Below are 6,030 nucleotides of genomic sequence, written 5' to 3'. Positions count from 1 at the left end.
GGCTGGAGTGCCCTTTAGTCTTGTTTTGTTTTATGGACCTGTCTAATCTTTGGCTGAAGGCTGAACTTCAGGAGTGACTTCATTACTGAGTGTCTGGAGGCCTTACTCTAGGGATTTCTCCAGTCTCTGTCAGGCCAGTAAGTCTGGTCTTTTGTGTGTGTGTGTGTGTGTGTGTGTGTGTGTGTGTGAGTTAGAGTTTTGTTCTCCATTCTTCTCCAGCTCTGTCTGGGACCCTCTATTGTGATCCCTCTTAGAGCTCTCAGTGGTGGTAGCTGGGCACATCTAGTTGTACTTGACTCACTCTGGTGATAGGTGTGGTCCATTAGTCCTTTGGATTAATCTTTCCCTTGTGTCTTCAGTTTTCTTTATTCTCCTTTGCTCCCAAAGGGGTGAGACCACTGGAGTATCTTAGATGACCTCTTACAGGCTTTTAAGACCCCAGACACTACTCACCAAAGTAGAATGTAGAACATGTTCATTATAAACTATGTTATGCCAGTTAAGCTAGATGGTCCCCACAACCCTTGGTCCAGCAATTCAGTCCCTCAGGGAGTTTGGATGTGTCTTTGGAGCTTCCATGACTTTGCCTTGTACAAATTGTGCTAACTTCCCCAGGATTGTGTACTCTCTTACCATTCACCAAAGTTGTCATTTATCTATTGTCTTATTTAGTGTTTTCCTATCCCCACTCCTCCCCTTCCATGTAACCATAAAAGATTGTTTCTTTTTGTGTGTAAACCTTTTCATGAGTTTTTATAGTAGTGGTCTCATGCAATATTTGTCCTTTTTTGAGTAACTTATTTCCCTCAACATAATTCCCTCCAGATTCATCCATGTAATGAGATGCTTCACATATTCAGCATTGTTCTTTATCATTGCATAATACTCCATTGTGTGTATGTACCATAATCTGTTTATACACTCACCTGTTGATGGGCATCTAGGTTGTTTCTATCTTTTTGCTATTGTGAACAATGCTGCAATCAACATGGGTGTGCACATGTCTATTCATGTGACGACTCTTCTTTCTCTAAATTTATTCCTAGGGGTGGAGTTCCTGGATTACATGACTTTTCTATTTCTAGCTTTCTAAGGAAGCGCCGTATCGTTTTCCAAAATGATTGTTATAATTTGACATTCCCACCAGCAGTGCGTAAGAGTTCCCATCTTCCCACAGCCTCTCCAACATTTGTTGTTTTCTGATTTGTGCCAGTAATGATGGGGTGAGATGGTGTCACTGTGGTTTTGATTTCCATTTCTCTAATGGCTAGTGATTGTGAACATCTTCCCATGTGCCTGCTAACTGCTAGAATGACTTTCTTGATGAAGTGTCTGTTCATTTTTTTTTGCCCATTTTTTAATTGGATTATTTGCCTTTTTGTTGTAGAGGTACTGGATTTTCCTGTAGATTTTACACATTACACTTTTATCTGATTTGTAGTAGCCGAAAATTTTTTCCCAGTCTGTAAGTTCTCTTTTTGTGAAGTCTTTTGATGAGTGCAAGAGTTTCATTTTTAGAAGATCCTAGTTATCTAGTTTATTTTCAGGAGTTTATGTGTTGTTGGTTACAGTTTTTATCCTGTTACTGCCATGTATTAGGGTCTCTAGTGTTGATCCTATGTTTATTTCTATGAAAGTTATAGATTTGGGCTTTATATTTAGGTCTTTGATCCATTTTGAGTTAGTTCTTGTGTATGGTGTCAGGTATGGGTGCTGTTTCATTTTTTGCAGACAGACCTTGAATTTGCCAGCATCATTTGTTAAAAGGACTGTCTTTTCACTTTCACTATTTGATAGACTTTGGGCCCTTGTTGAAGTTCAGGTGACCATACCCAAAAACCCCAGTGCCATCGAGTGGATTCCGACTCATAGTGACCCTATAGGACAGAGTAGAACTGTCCCCACAGAGTTTCCAAGGAGCGCCTGGCAGATGCGAACTGCTGACCCTTTGGTTAGCAGCCGTAGCACTTAACCACTACACCTCCAGGGCTTCCTCAGGTGCCCATAGGTGGATGGATTTACATCTGAGTTCTCAATTCTGTTCCTTGGTCAATGTATCAGTACCAGGCTGTATCGACTGCCGTAGCTGCATGGTAGGTTCTAAGGTCAGGTAGTGAGAGTCCTCCTACTTTATTCTTCTTCTTCAATAGTGCTTTACTTATCCAGGGCCTTTCCGTATAAAGTTAATGATTAGTTTTTCCATATCTTTAAAGAATGTTGTTGGTATTTGGATTGCATTGTATCTGTAAATTGCTTTTGGTAGAATTCTCATTTTCACAAAGTTGATTCTACCTATCCATGAGCATGATATGTTTTTCCATTTATGTAGATCTCTTCTGGTTTCTTGTGGTAGTGTTTTGTAGTTTTCTTTGTATAGGTCTTTTACATTCCTGGTTAAATTTATTCCTAAGTATTTTATTTTTTTAGGGGCTATTATAAAAGGTGTTGTTTTCCTGATTTCCTTTCTATCATTCTGTTTATTGGTTTATAGAACCCAACTGATTTTTGTATGTTTATCTTGTATCCTGCTACTGTGCTGAATCTCTCTATTACTTCCAGCAGTTTTCTTGTGGAGTCTTTTGGGTTTTCTATGTATAGTATCATATCATCCTCAAATAGAGACAGTTTTACTTCTTCATTACCAATCTGAATACTCTTTATTACTTTTTCTTGCCTTATTGCTCTAGCTTGGACTTCCAGCACGATGTTAAATAGGAGTGGAGATAAAAGGCATCTTTGCCTTGTTCCTGTTCTCAAGGGCAATGTTTTCAGCCTCTTTCTACTAAGAATGATGTTGGCTGTTAGTTTTGCAGAGTCCCTCTATTATGTTGAAAAATTTCTCTTCTATACCTATTTCATTGAGGATTTTTATCAGGAATGGGTGTTGGACTTTGTCAAATGCCTTTTCTGTGTCAATTGAGATGATCATGTGATTCTTTCATTTTATTTATATGATTTTTTACTTTGATTAATTTTCTAATATTGAACCACTCTTGCATACCCAATATGAATCCTACTTGGTTCTGGTGTATTATTTTTTTGATATGATGCTGAATTCTATTGGCTAGAATTTTGCTGAGAATTTTTGCATCTATATTTATGGGAGATACTGGTCTGCAATTTTCTTTTTGTGTGTGTGGTCTTTGCCTGGTTTTAGTATCATGGTTATGCTGGCTTCATAGAATGAATCTGGGAGTATTGCTTCCTTTTCTATGTTCTGAAATAGTTTGAGTAGCACTGATGTAAGCTGTTCTCTGAATATTTGGTAGAATTCTCCAGTGAAGCCATCTGGGCCAGAGCTTCTTTTTTGTTGGAAGTTTTTTTTTTTTAATTACCTTTTCAATCTCTTCTCCTGTTATGTGTCTGTTCAGATTTTCAACATCATTTTGTGTTACTTTGGGTAGGTAGTGTGTTTCTAGAAATTTGTCCATTTCCTCTAGGTTTTCAAATTTGTTGGAGTATAATTTTTTGTAATACTCTATCATGATTCTTTTTGTTTTGGCTTGGTCTGTTGTAATGTCCCTCATTTCATTTCTTATTTGGGTTATTTGCATCCTCTCATTTTTCTTTTGTCAATTTGGCCAGTGGTTTGTCAATTTTGTTGATCCTTTCAAAGAACCAACTTCTGGTTTTGTCGACTCTTTCTACTGTTTTTCTATTCAATGTTTCATTTATTTCTGCTCTGACCTTTATTATTTCCTTTCTTCTGGTGGCTGTGGGCTTCTCTTGCTGTTCTCTATTTGTTCAAGTTGTGTAGTTTATGTTTTGATTTTGTGCCTGTCTTCTTTTTTGATGTGTGCAACTATCGCTATAAATTGACCTCTGAGGACTGCTTTGCTATATTTCAAAGCATTTGGTATGATGTGTTTTCATTCTTGATTCTAGGAATTTTTTGATTCCATCTCTGATTTCTCCTATTACTCAGCAGTTTTTAAGCAGGGTGTTATTCAGTTTCATTGTAGTTTTTTTTTTTTTTTTCCTTTCTCTTCCTGTTGTTAATTTCCATTTTGATGGTGTTGTGCTCAGAGAAGACACTTTGTATTATCTCAGTGTTTTGGATTTTGTTGAGGATTGCTCTGTGGGCTAAAATGGGGTCTATTCTGGAGAACATTCCATGTGCATTGGAAAAGAATGTGTACTCTACAGCTACTGGGCGGAGTGTTCTATATATTCTACGAGGTCGAGTTGGCTGATTGTGTCCTTTAGCTGTTCTGTGTCTTTGTTGAAATTCTTTCTAGATATTCTGAGAGTGGTGTGTTGAAGTCTCCTACTGTTATTGTGAAACTGTCATTTCCTCTTTTGGGTGCTGTTAGAGTTTGTTTTATGTATTTTGGAGCCCTGTCATTGGGTGCGTAGATGTTTATTGTGGTTATGTCTTCATGATGGATTATCCCTTTAATCATTATATAGTGCCCTTTTTTGTCTTTTATGATGGATTTTGTGTTAAAGTCTATTTTATCTGAGATTAGTATTGCCACTCCTACTGTGTTTTGGTAGCTGTTTACTTGGTATATTTTCTTTCATCCTTTGATTTTAATGAATTTATGCCTTTGTTTCTAAGGTGTGTCTCTTGTAGACAGAATATTGATGGATTCTGTTTTTTTATTCATTCTGTCACTCTCTGTCTCTTTATGGGTGCATTTAACCATTTACATTCAGTGTAATTATTGATACAAGTGAGTTTATTTTTGTCATTTTGTAGTGCTTTTTTTTTGTGGTGCTGACATTTTCTTTTTTCCTTTTACTCTTCTGTGCTAAACTATTGTTTGTGGATTTTTTTCTTTTGTTTTAGTAGTTTTTATTTTACTGAGACTTTATACTTTTCTTCTTTATTTTGATGAGTAGGTTTGTTACCTTTCTTTGTGGTTACATTGAAATTTATCCTTATCTTCCTACGTTTGAACCAGTGTATTATTACTTGGTATCTCCTTGCCTTCCTCTCCATTAGGAAGTTTTATACCTACACTGTTTATTCCGTCTTTTATTTTTCTGACGTTGTTGTCATTTATAGATTAACCTCTCTGGTTCCCTGCTGTAATTCTTTTGGTTTTGGATAGTCCTTAAGAGTTCATTTCCTAGGTTAGTATCTGGCTGGCATGATCTTGCATCCCAGATTCAGGCCATGATCTGATGTTATTTGTTCTCAAAAGTATGGAAAGCTTCACAAATTTGTGTGCCATCCTTGCACAGGGGCCATGCTAATCTTCTCTGTATAGTTCCAATTTTAGTATATGTGCTGCTGAAGCTAGCACTCCTTTCTATTCTTTAGTATCCCTTTTATTTTTTTTATTTTTTTTATTTTTAATTTTTTTAATTTTTATTAAGCTTCAAGTGAACATTTACCTTTCCAATCAGTCTGTCACATGTAGGTTTACATACATCTTACTCCCTTCTCCCACTTGCTCTCCCCCTATTGAGTCAGCCCTTACAGTCTCTCGTTTCGTGCCAATTTTGCCATCTTCGCTCTCTCTCTATCTTCCCATCCCCCCTCCAGTCAAGAGTTGCCAACACATTCTCCCGTGTCCACCTGATTTAATTAGCTCACTCTTCATCAGCATCTCTCTCCCCCCACTGACCAGTCCTTTTCATGCCTGATGAGTTGTCTTCGGGGATGGTTCCTGTCCTGTGCCATCAGAAGTTCTGGGGAGCATTGTCTCTGGGATTCCTCTAGTCGCAATCATACCATTAGGTGTGGTCTTTTAATGAGAATTTGGCGTCTGTATCCCATTGGTCTCCTGCTCCCTCAGGAGTTGTCTGTTGTGCTCCCTGACAGGAGAGACATCGATTGTGGCCGGGCACCAACTAGTTCTTCTGGTCTCAGGATAATGTAGGTCTCTGGTTCATGTGGCCCTTTCTGTCTCTTGGGTTCTTAGTTGTCGTGTGACCTTGGTGTTCTTCCTTTGCCTTTGCTCCAGGTGGGTTGAGACCAATTAATGTATTTTAGATGGCCGCTTGTTGGCATTTAGGACGCCAGGTGCCACAATTCAAAGTGGGATGCAGAGTGTTTTCATAATAGAATTGTTTTGCCCA

General features: G+C 37.9%; 1 non-coding gene across 1 annotated transcript; it reads right to left on the bottom strand.

Annotated features, from left to right (window-relative positions):
- Positions 1-5,145: 5,145 nt before the first annotated feature.
- Positions 5,146-5,252, bottom strand: LOC126083462 (U6 spliceosomal RNA). The gene has a single exon (XR_007518808.1). It is a non-coding gene; the product is annotated as a U6 spliceosomal RNA (small nuclear RNA).
- Between the last annotated feature and the right edge of the window lie 778 nt (positions 5,253-6,030).

This window comes from Elephas maximus, chromosome 9, assembly GCF_024166365.1.
Source record: "Elephas maximus indicus isolate mEleMax1 chromosome 9, mEleMax1 primary haplotype, whole genome shotgun sequence".
Taxonomy (NCBI): Eukaryota; Metazoa; Chordata; class Mammalia; order Proboscidea; family Elephantidae; genus Elephas; species Elephas maximus.
The sequence above is the reverse complement of the archived record's forward strand: the minus strand, read 5'-3'. Positions and strand labels throughout refer to the sequence as shown.